This window comes from Bubalus kerabau, chromosome 4 (assembly GCF_029407905.1).
Source record: "Bubalus kerabau isolate K-KA32 ecotype Philippines breed swamp buffalo chromosome 4, PCC_UOA_SB_1v2, whole genome shotgun sequence".
NCBI lineage: Eukaryota > Metazoa > Chordata > Mammalia > Artiodactyla > Bovidae > Bubalus > Bubalus kerabau.
Window position 1 is genome coordinate 32,763,409 of NC_073627.1, and position 12,482 is coordinate 32,775,890.

Here is a 12,482-nt window from a genome sequence, read left to right on the forward strand (position 1 = left end):
TCTGTGAAGAAAAAGGATCAAATGCTCTAAAATGTTTTTCAGTTTTGTTTTACTGATACCAAAGTTTTCAGTCAGTGTGTATAATTCAATATATCCTTCTCCTCCTCCTGAGAATTTAAATTTAGGGCTTGGTGTTTTGGGAAACCATCACCATGTGCTTTACAACTGTAACTTTATCTTCATATCCAGTGGCACCTGTGTGGTCTTCTTTTTTAAATATGATCTAAAAGTTTTGTTTTGAGTGTGTGAGCTCGCGTAGGGCATACGGCTAGAGAACCAAATGGGAAATTTCTGAGGCAAATGGGCCTTTGTTTATAAGAGGAAAGGATCAGACTCAATAAACAGATCTCCAGCTCTTGAATAAATCACGCTAAGGGTTGCTGTTGAACCCAAGGTGGAAGATTGGATTAAACCACATTGATACAGCAGTGATACTGAAATACTCTCTCCCATTCCCCTTTTCTCTTGTGCTATCTCCTTTCATCCATTCATTCACTGATTAAACAAATATTTATTAATATTCCAGAGAACCAGGCATCAGCCAGTCAGATGCCAAATACACAAGGTCTAAAAACTATTCATCACCCATAAGGTAATAAATAGGTGTATAATCCTTACCATTTCCCAAGTCTACCACCTAAAAATATGTCCAAAATACCTGGTTTTAGCTTTGAGTAAATTCACTCAGCCCACAATTTTGCAGTCACACTTAAGAGAGATAAACCCAGTAACACTGTCTGGAAAAACAAGTTCCCCTTCTCACCCTTTCTGATCTAAGATTTTATGACCTAGAGCTTAGATATTAAGGTATAGTCGTTTTATCAGATGGGCTTCCCTGGTGGCTCAGAGGTTAAAGCGTCTGCTCATGATGTGGGAGACCCGGGTTCAATCCCTGGGTCGGGAAGATCCCCTGGAGAAGGAAATGGCAACCAGCTCCAGTACTCTTGCCTGGAGAATCCCATGGACGGAGGAACCTGGTAGGCTACAGTCCACGGGGTCACAAAGAGTCAGACACGACTGAGCAACCATTTCCCTTCACTTAATTTTATCAGACAGAGTACTTATGACAGCAAATAATAGAAAATGCACTTAAATGACAAAGGGTATATATTTACTCATGGGAATAAAATGCTCAAAGATAGGTTTGGCTTCAGGCATATATTTTCAACCAGGTCCCTCAGAGACATTGTATGTTTAGAGAAATGTATGAGAATATAATTTCACAACATTTTTGTTATATAACCTACAGTGTCCACGCTTAGCTCTTTCTTGCATTTCAGAACCTAAACAAAAGAAAACCAACAATTAATAATATTTATAAAAGTGAATATAACTCAGAAATTCAATTGGAAAAAGTAGAATCAAGCTAAATCATTAATAAAATATTAAACTGATGGTGTTATTTGTAAAGACTGCACACGTGTGTGTTATAATTTCAGGAATAATCCATGTGAACTATACACTCTATGGAAATTATCTATATCACAACTTGCTAGATGGATTAATGGTTTCTAAAAAAAACCTGTTAGTTTTACTTCCCAAAGTTCATTTTTCCTTGTGCTGTCATATAATAGTTCATCTTCAATAAGTATCTGTAATGTGGGATAAGAACCTCTGAGGGCCAGGCACATAATTTATAACCATAATGGAAATGGCATGCTTAGCAGCGATAGTCAGGGGACCCCTGCATGTTTGGAGGAAAGGAGAAGTTATATCACCCATGAAAAGCTTAATGAGATAGGCAGATTTCAGGGGAAAATGATCTTATTGTCCTGGTCTTAGACCTTGTTCTACCAGTGAGACTCGTGTATGATACATAATGATTCCAGCATGTTCTAAGTATAACGTTATATGGCGTACAGGGCTTGCTATGCAGAAGTCAGAGCCCTCACCAATAAATGCCAGCTTCATTGCTAAGGCATTTCAGTCGTGTCCAACTCACAGTGACCCCACAGACTAAGCCCCAGCTTCACTGGATGCCTTAATTATGTCACCTTCCCTACCAGGACACATCCCCAGGGACAGACCGAGGACTAGTTTTCGGTTTGAAATCTGTCTCTGGTCCCCAGCTCTCAGTATAGTCCTTAGCTATTGTCTTCTGCAAGTCAGGAAATGTTTGTATATTTGGCAGTTGGAAATGCAATTCTGAAGCTCAGGAGAGGTTGCAGGGGAAGGAATAGAGATCTGAGAACTGAAACACGTCTAACCCAGGTTGGCCTGTTTTACAAGGCCATCCTGAACCCATTCCTCCTCTTTACTCAGCAGCTGGGAGTCAACCATCTTGAAGCAGGTGGAGCGGAAGGATGCCATTGGTCCTCTTCCAGCCAGCAATTACTCCCCTTTGTATCCAGATGTTGCTGCGTACAGGACTGTTTCAAAATGACCAGAGAATTTGTTATTGTTTCAAGTTTTTCTGAAACTTTAGGATCTTAAACTGAAAGTCATTCACCAAGCTTACAATGTGTGAGCTGGTGGGACACAGGAACTAATGGGGGTGGGGGTGGGAGGAAGGGGCATTTGGGATACATTAGAAATTCAATATCAGCTTTGTGAAGTTGTTAATAATTAGCCACAGCTTTTGTCTCTACCCCTGCAGCTAGTGACATGAAAGTGCTTAGGTTTCTAAAAAACAGATTAAGCTTACTAAATGTATTAAGTAACAAGGTTTTTAATCAACAGCTTATTGATTCCAGCAGGACAGTTGTGAGAGCAAAGAGCTCTGAATGTTGGTGGAATGAATTTGTAGCTCAGTTCACTGGTACTTAAAAAAATCAAAGTAAGAGATATTTTAGAGGAAATTAATTCTACCCTCCCCCACCCCCATCTTTGGTAATAACTCCATGACAAGTGGAAAAGTTACCATATTATCCAAAATAATACTCTAGTATAAAACCAACTTTGTGCCTCTCTTTCTTCTCCCTCTTTTCTGATTTACATTTTAGATAAAAGAGGTTAATGATGTGTTACTTTTAGAATCAGTTCAATAAGCATTTCTTGAGATTTTCAATTTGAAATAATATTTCAAGAGAACCCACCAAAATAGCTGAAAATTCAGAAATAAAAAAAATTTGCAATCATACTAAAAATGACAAGAAACAGGATGTCTGAAATCTATAAGCAACACAATGCCTGAAACTTGAAGGATTATTCCTTAACTATGAAGAACTGAATTGAGAAAGACAAGTCCTGGCTTTTCCACATGAAGCACAGTCCTCCTGCAAACATATTGGAAATTCAGGGCCATACTGATCAGAAGACCAGATGGCCATCCCGTTATGAAGTGGGTTTTACTTTTTGAGACTTTTCCACCATTGGTCGCCATGTTTATCCTGGGCCACTGCCTGCATTCATCCTGCATGGACTCCATGTATTTCTAAACAAGTCATCAGCAGATTGTGTTTCTGAAATAAAATGACATTTTCACCCACAACTGTGTTTCTACAAAGGCAAAGGGATTTCATTTTAAATGACTCTCTTCTTGCTTGAAACTAGAGCATATCAACAGCTGGGAGACTCATGGAGTCCTGCGGTCCATTTGTTTAGGGATGGTAAACATCTGCCTTGCAGTACCGATTTCCACTTAATATTTGGGCCAGTGCCTAAACACTTCGTTTTCCAAACACATGCCACAAATCATTGTTTAGAGAGCTGCATTTTTACATTTACCTTGGAGATCAGTCAGTAGTTCCCTATGGAGATCTCCAAGGTGCCATTCACAAATGCACCTTGGTGGAAATGGAAGATACATCAAGAATTTCATGCTGTTACTAAATATGAATACCTTTTTAATCCTTTCCTTCTTTCCTTCATGCTTGGTTGTGCCAGGTTTTCGCTGCTGCACACGGGCTTTCTCTAGGTGCAGAGAGTGGGGGCTACTCTCGAGTTGTAATGCACAGGCTTCTGTTGGTGCAGAGCACAGACTCTAGGCACGCCAGCTTCAGCAGCTGTGCCATCATTGGGCTTAGTGGCTCCTTGGAATATGTGCAATATTCCAAGACCAGGGACTGAACCCGTGTCCCCTGCATTGGCAGGCAGAGTATTATCTATAGCACCACCAGGGAAGCTCCCAAATACTTTAAATTCGGCATTTGGATACTGCTGTCATGAAAAATGGAGTTCATGCAACTACCTACCAGGCCCATGTTGGGGGTTACAGTAGCTGATTCTGACCCAAAGTTGGAGACAGCATTGAAAAAAAAAAAAAAGAAAGAAAGAAAGCTTAGGCAAAGTAGAAAGGGTACTGTGCTATAATGTTACACTAGATTTCTTTTCAGTTTAAAGAAAACCCATGATTGCCTTCAGGAGCCAGGAAGACAAAGAGAATAATTTCTGCCATAGAGGAAGAAAGCACACAATTTTATGAGGTCTCTGAAGGGAACGGGGGAATTCTCTTTTGTGTGGGGCTGAGGTAAACATGGGCTTTGCCGGTGGCTCAGTGGTAAAGAACCTGCTCGCCAATGCAGGTGACACAGCAGACATGGGTTCGATCCCTGAGTGAGGAAGAGGGGAAATGGCAACACACTCCAGTATTTTTGCCTGGAAATTCCCATGGACAGAGGGGCCTGGGGGCTACAATCAACGGGCTTGTAAAGAGTTGGACATGACTGAGTATGCATGCATAGGTACTCTTGATATTTTCCAGTTTAATAATTCCCAGTGGAAATCAGTTCTGGACCTCCAGTTCTATCTTTATTTGACTTCTGAGTTTTGTGTTTCTCGAGAGCTATATCTTTTTCTTAAACACAAGAAAACTTAACATAAGTTTATAGTTGCCAAGTGAACAATTATTTTCTTAAATCGTTATTTGGAAATTTTTATCATGCTCAAGCTAGAAGTTCAGGTAGCCCTTGACACTAGTTAGTGACGGCTCTCTGGACGTGTGTGTTGGTTACAAAGAATGTGACAGCCATGCCTGGCTCATTAGGTGGTGATGAAATCCCTCATCTCTTCCCATCCCAACCTCCCCTGCACACAGACAGACACACCACACAATACACTTAAGAAGTCTTAAGCAGGAAAACCCAAATATTTTGGGGAGGGAAGGAAGAAAGAAGGAAGGGAAGAAAAAGGAAGAAATGTCCTTGAAGGCAGAAAAAAATATATATATATACGGAGCCTGATGGGCTGCTGTCTATGGGGTCGCACAGAGTCAGACATGACTGAAGTGACTTAGCAGTAGCAGCAGCAGCACATGTAGCAGAAAACTAAAAATCAAATCAGATTTCAAACACATATATTTGAGTAAAACTGGAAATAAAAGACTAGGTGAGAGGATTTAGGTTTCATTTTCAAAACAGTAAAAAATTACATATCACTAAGGTGTACATATTCAGTAAAATGAACCAGACACCTTCAGATAAGTGGTAGTTGTTATGAAGGTAGAAGAGAAGAAACAGCAATTGATTTCAAAAGGAAGGATCAAGAAATCTTCATGAAATAATTAAGGAATGGAAGAGCCAAAGCAACTAAATTTTACTGAGTATGTGCAAAATTCTACACTAGATATTTTCATAGGCATTAACATTAACACAATTACTAAAGGGCAATTTTTTTCCCTAAGATCTGTCTTACGGATTTAAAGAATTTAGTCAGGAGAAAGGGCTTCACAGGTGGCTCAGTGGTAAAGAACCCATTTGCCAATGCAGGAGACACAGCAGACGTGGGTTCGATCCCTGGTCCAGGAAGATGCCCTGGAGGAGGAAGTGGCAACCCACTCCAGTATTCTTGCCTGAAGAGTCCCATGGACGGAGGAGCCTGACAGGCTACAGTCCATGGGGTGGCAAAGAGTTGGAAAAAACTTAGTGACTAAACAACTACAATTAAGACAAAGGGGATAATGGTGGCCTGGGAGGAGGACAGTGCACCAGTGAAAATATTTTAAAATCTACTGTTCAGGAAGGAAAATCGGATTTGTCTGCATTATAGGTCTATAGAAGCGTTGTTCTTTCTTGGAAATGTAAACCAAAGGGTGGGGATAAGTGTAATTTGTAATTTATGTCCATCTAGCATCTTTGAACATGCCTCCTAGTTTTGGCTTAAAAGCGATATGCCTAAGGTAGAATCCAGAATATTTGCATCTTCACCTAAATTTGTAGCAAGGATACAGATGGCAGATGAGGGGGAGGTGTCTAGGTTTTAAGGTCTTCTTAATGAAATCATTAAGAAGACCTCGGAAGCCAGAAGCAATTTCAAGAAAAGTCAAAAGTGATGCCCATGCAGTCGCATCCTAGCAGGCATGATGCAGAATGTCCAGCTCCTCCAGACAGCAGTCCTAGGACTCTTGGTATTCAGCCTGAAATTATGCATTTTCATACCTTTCATAAGACGGACTCTGGCTCTCCTGGAGAGTCTCAAAACTACTTAAAATCCTTTAATAAGTGCTTCTGCTTAAAGAAAGCATAGAGGATTATTTCATCTACAAATAAAAGCCTCAAGTTGTATATATTATTATTCTTGCATAGCAGAATGTACAATAGTTGCTTAAAAATGTGCTTTTTGATTTTCAAAAAAAAATGTATATATGTGTAACAAAATACACAAAAAATGGTATTGGGGGGGCGCTTCCCTTGGGTCCAGTGGTTAAGACCCCACAGTCCCAATGCAGGGGGGACTGGCTTCAATCCCTGGTCAGGGAATAGATCCCACAGGCCACACCTAAGAGCTCACATGCCACAGCTACAAATCCAGCATGCCACAGTGATGATCCCGTATGTTGCAAATCAGACTCAGCACAGCGAAATTAAAAAGAATAATAAAATGTTTTAAAAACTTGTAGAATTCTGAGTGGTATGATTTTGTTGTTGTTTTGTTGGTTTTCACTAAATTTTAATTTCATATTATTAAAGATTCACATGAAGCTATAAGAAATAATAAAGAGGGATCTCTTCTACTCTTCGCCCAGTTTCCCCTAAAGATAGCGTTTGCAAAACTACAGTACAACATCATGACCAGGATGCTAAAAACCACACAGCCGGTAATCTTTTTGGTACTGGCTCTTCTCGCTAAGCATCAAACCCCAGACACTCATGATTTGCGGGTCAATAGTCTCTCCTTTTTCCTGCCAAGTAGTGTTATATTTCATGGTATGGATGGACCACAATTTAATCATTCACCTGCTGAAGGACATCTGGGTCATTTCCATTTTGGGAATACTACAAATAAAACTGCTACAATCTTTCAATGCGCATCATTTTGTACATAAACATCAGTTGTCATTTTTCTGGGATAAATGCTCATGAGTGTAATCGCTGGGTTGGATGATCATTCTGTTTAGTTTTATAAGAAACAGCTCAACTGTTTGCCAGATTGGCAATACCGTTTTACATTCTCACCCATGATGCATGAGAGAGAGTTCCTCTACACACTAACCAGGCTGTGATGTTGTCCATGTTCTGTGTTAGCCATTCTGATATGTATGCAGTGGAATCTCATTATGGCTTTATTGTGCAGAACCTGGGCCCAGTCATCTCTTTATCCCTCTCTGTCAACTCTCCCAGTTCTATGCTCCAGCCACTGAACTTTTAACCATTTCTTAATCTACCTTTTCCCTGCTGACTCAGTGGTAAAGAATCTGCCTGCCAATGCAAGAGTGCAGGAGATGTGGGTTTGATACCTGGGGAGGGAAGATCCTTTGGAGGAGGACATGGAAACACACTCCAGCATTCTTGCCTGGAGAATCCCATGGACAGAGGAGCCTGGTGGGATGCAATCCATGAGGTTGCAGAGAGTCAGACACGACTGAGTACGCACACACACAGGTGTTTTCTAAAGGAGGGATGGACTTGGAGGGGAGACAGAGAAAGACAAATACCGTGTGATGTCATTTATATGTGGAATCTGAAAAATATAACAGACTAGTGAATATAACGAAAAAGAAGCAGACTCACAGACATAGAGAACAAACTCGTGGCTACCAGTGTGGAGAGTGGGGAGGGAGGGCAGTATAAGGGTCAGGGATTAAGAGGTACAAACTATTAGCTATAAAATAAGCTACAAGGATATATACTGGACAACATGGAGAATATACTTAATATTTTATAATAACTGTAAATGGAGTATAACCTTTGAAAAGGATGAATCACTATATTGTACACTTGTCACTTATATAATATTGTAAAGCAACTATACTTCAATTAGAAGTATATACTCCAGGGGATCTTCCCAACCCAGGGATCGAACCCATGTCTCTTATGTCTCCTGTATTGGCAGGCAGATTCTTTACCACTGAGCCACCTGGGAAGGCCTCAAAAAACACCTACTCAGCCTCAGATCTCAGCTCAAGGATCACTCTCGGATACCTGTCCTCATTCTTTCTTATCCCTGACAGAATCGATGCTAACCTTCTTTGTGAACTCCCTGAAACTCGAGCATCCTTCAGGCCCTGCAGTGGTCCCAGGCTCTCCTGCTGGTCCAAGGAGCAGGGAGCATGTGTTTTTGTTCTCAGCACCTAAAACAATACCCATCTCACTCTATCACAGGCCTTGGTAGTGCTTTCCACAAATACACCCAGAGTCCAGGCACAGAATCTGGGCGTCCCCCAACAGTAACACCAGTTACTGTCCCAACATTAAACTCTGTAACTACGGGCCGTGCAGAGGACAGCATGGCACACACTCTCGGGTAGGGACAACACTCTGCAGTATTTTCAAATGATCTTCAAAGTGGGACCAAGTGAGGGACTCCCCTGGTGGTCCAGTGGTTAAGAATTTGCCTCGCAATGCAGGGGATGTGGGTTTGATCTCTGGTCTGGGAATTAAGATCCCACTTGCCATGGAGAAACTAAGCCTGCAAACTGCCATTACTGAGCCCTCACATCACCATTGGAGAGTCTGTGTTCTGTAATGGAACAAAGATCCCAAGTACCATAACTAAGACTCGACACGGCCAAATAAATAAATATTAAAACACACATACACAAAATATGGCTTACCTGGTGGCTCAGTGTTAAAGAATCCACCTGCCAATGCAGGAAACAGGCTCAATCCTTGGTCCAGAAAGATTTCACATGCTGTGGAACAACTAAGCCCACGAGCCACAACCCATGAGCCTGTGCTCTAGAGCCCAGGAGTTACAAGGGAGGCCACCACAATGAGAAGCCCGCAGCTAGACAGTAGCCCCTGCTCTGCACAATTACAGAAAAGCCCACACAGCAACGACAACCCAGCACAGCCAAACATAAATAAATAAATAAATATAAACATTTAAACACACATACACACACACACACACACGAATGAGGCCAAGTGAGATAACACTCCCACACACACACACAATGACTTGTCCTTGAAATATAGATTCACGTATTTCCTTAATTCTGTCCCTGCAAAATTTCTACAAGCCGGGTATGGCTTTATCATCATTTTACTAGTTAGGAAACTGAGGCCCCAGCACTGACTAAGATCATTGCTAATAAGAGGCAGAGCTGTGCTTCCCACCATGTCCACCTGATTCCAAAGCCCATTTGTTTTTTCTTTGCCACACTGTCTTCTGCCCTGGAATTGACTCTCCTTGAAAAGTGAGACGTAGCCCAGGCCACCGAAACTTCTTGAGTATCAGAAGCACATAAAACAATTCTCCATGGCTGCCTGTCTTGAACGGTGATACCATTATCCTCTTACGGATCGATGAGTGTGAAATCGGATCCAGCCTGGGAGTGGGAGAAAGAAAAGAAACGGACGATCTGGCTCCAAGCGCGGCAAGATACAAAAACTTACTGGGGTTCTGCGGAGGTCTGTTCAAAGTCTGGGTATGTTCTGTCATTTGGCAAGAATTAAATAGAGCCTTGTGTCTTCGAAGATGATTCTGTTACCTTCAGGATTAGGTTACCTGTCATTATATTTAACCTATGGGAAAAAGCAACACAAAGCTGTGCTAAGGAACACATGTATACCTGTGGCGGATTCATTTTGATATTTGGCAAATCTAATACAGTTATGTAAAGTTTAAAAATAAAATAAAATTAAAAAAAAAAAAAAAAAAAAGAAAACATATAATGAAGAGCCCTCATGGCAGAGAGACACACGTTTCCCACAGAGAGCTGGTGCTGAATGAAGTCTTTCTGCTTCTGCCTTGCATTCCCGAGGGGAATGCAGCCTCGGAAGCCCAAAGGGATGCAAATAAAACAGCTCCGGCCCCTCCTGGACAGATACAGGTGCTCTGGTCTTATTCATCCATGAGGTGACTGCACAGAGGGGTGCAGGAAGAAGAGAGGGGAGTTCAGAGTGGACCTTATCTTGCTTAATCTGTTAGAATTCCAGAAGGCCCTGGGGAACCTGAGATTCCTAGACTTTTTCCCTTCTCACGTTTCCTCCTGGAAACCCCTCCAGCTGGTGGGATGCTAAAATAAGGACCATTTAGCTAGCTGGTTAATGAAGTCCATATGCAATTGTTAGAAACATAACTGACACTTCAGACTTCGGACCTACATTTTCCTTTGTGAGGTCTTCTCATGCCCGGCGTGGCTGCCTGCTGCGATCGCTTCTGTTTTCCAAGCTTCTTGGCCCTGGCTGGAATTAAAAGTAGACCCTTGATGTGCTAATGTCGGGTTAGAATAATACCTATCTGTTATGCTGATTAAATAAAATAACATTTGTAAAGCAATGTGCCAGACACAAGGTGGACACTGTCTAAATCAGACCGTATTTACAGCCTGACCCCTACCCAGCTTCTCCAGGCTCCTTTCTCAAGAATTCATCCGGCCCCTAAGGCCCAGCCCAGCACACCTTACTGTCTGTCTGCACTGAGATGGTTGCTGTTCCCAGCCTAACAGCCTGCCACAGAGAATGCTGTGTGGACCCATGATTCACCTCCAGAACAAAAACTCAAGATGCATGAGGGTCTGAGAACAGTCTCCACGAACTTGGACCCTCTCTGTGATACATAACCCTTTTGACTTTGGGGGATAGAGTTGGCACTCAATAAGTGGTTGTCAAATGAATGAACACATAAAGGAATCAGACTGCATCTCTCATATATCAGTTTTCAAGTCATTTAAATTATCAAATACAATTTCCCTGAAAAGTACAGTTTGGCTTAATGCACAGGGTAGGACATAGATAGCGTGAGCCAGCAGTCTGGCTGTATTCCTTCTGTCTTTCACCTTCCTGGCACCCAGAGGTTGATGCAACCGTCGTCCCTCTAGAATAAAATACTCATTTACAGAAACTAAATAAAACACATAGAAATAAACTTCAGAAAATGCAATCTCTCAAAGACAAAATGTCGTATGATATCGCTTATATGTAGAATCTAGAAAAATGGTACCAATGAACTTATTTACAAAACAGAGTCATAGATATAGAAAACAACATTGTTAATCAACTCTACTCCAATATAAAAAGTTAGAGAGAGAGAGAGAGATTGTGTTATCAATATAAATAGCATATTAGTTGAATTTGGTTCAAGATCAGCCAGCTTTGGGGCTTCCCTGGTGGCTCAGTGGTAAAGAACCTGCCTGACAATGTGGGAGAAGCACAGGTTAGATCCCTGGGTCAGGAACAACCCACTCCAGTATTCTTGCCAGGGAAATCCCATGGACAGAGGAGCCTGATGGACTACAGTCTATGGGGTCGCCAAGAGTCAGACGCGACTTAGCGACTGAACAACAACAGCAAGTTTTAACGAATTGTTCCTTTGTCACTGCCCAATCCAACTACTTTGAACTTCTTACAAAATAAACACAAAATAAACAAATAACTAAATTAAGTGCATGTTGAATTTAATATTGTTTCAGCCCTAGCACTGACTGGTGTTTTTCACCTCAAAATGTCTTAATTTCCTGCCTCACCTGCATTGCACCTGTGAACCCAGAAGCACATTATCTATCTTAAACACTTAATTCATACAAAATAAATTACGCCTACTTCTTAAGCATAAAAAAGCCCCAGCACTTCCAGACCTCACTTGTGGACATTATTTAAAGAGAATTCAGAGGTGCCAAAATCCTTCCTCTTATAAACCTTTGAAAATATATTAATAAAATTACACATTAATAACCATTTTTTCCTGAACTTATAAACATTTTAGGAAATACAGATTAGCAAATAAATCAAAAGTAATCCAAATCCTGCTATGTATTTAATATTATTGTGTATGCATATCTTCCTGGACTTTAGGTACATAAATATTTATCACCAGATTATCTCATACAAATCTACATTCCTAATGTATATAACAATTTTTAATTTTCTTTTATCATTTCAGAGGATATCAAGTCTTTTCAGGTCATGAAAAGTTTGCAATCTCTTTTTTTTTTTTTTTTTAGTAAAAGACTCAAAAGGCAAGATTTTTAATTTATTTAAATATATGTTTCATAGAATGTTTAATCCAAACTTACAAGTAGGTAAACCTTCTTCCATAATCTTAGAGTTATAATTGTTATTTCTACAATTATAATCAGATCCATTACCATTTAACCTTATCATATACACTTGTTGCCAGAACTACTATCTGTAAATGCTTGATGCAATCTCAGTTAAATGGCA

The 12,482-nt window shown here is 40.8% G+C and overlaps 1 long non-coding RNA gene across 1 annotated transcript in view; it reads right to left on the bottom strand.

Annotated features, from left to right (window-relative positions):
• Window positions 1-1,143: 1,143 nt before the first annotated feature.
• Window positions 1,144-12,482, bottom strand: part of LOC129649247 (uncharacterized) — a 47,296-nt gene continuing 35,957 nt past the window's right edge. Inside the window, exons 5-8 of the long non-coding RNA XR_008713034.1 lie at window positions 10,425-10,505; window positions 9,714-9,842; window positions 2,208-2,369; window positions 1,144-1,283 (exon numbers count right to left, since the gene is read on the bottom strand). This is a non-coding gene — a long non-coding RNA (uncharacterized LOC129649247). The remainder of the gene's footprint in view (window positions 1,284-2,207; window positions 2,370-9,713; window positions 9,843-10,424; window positions 10,506-12,482) is intronic.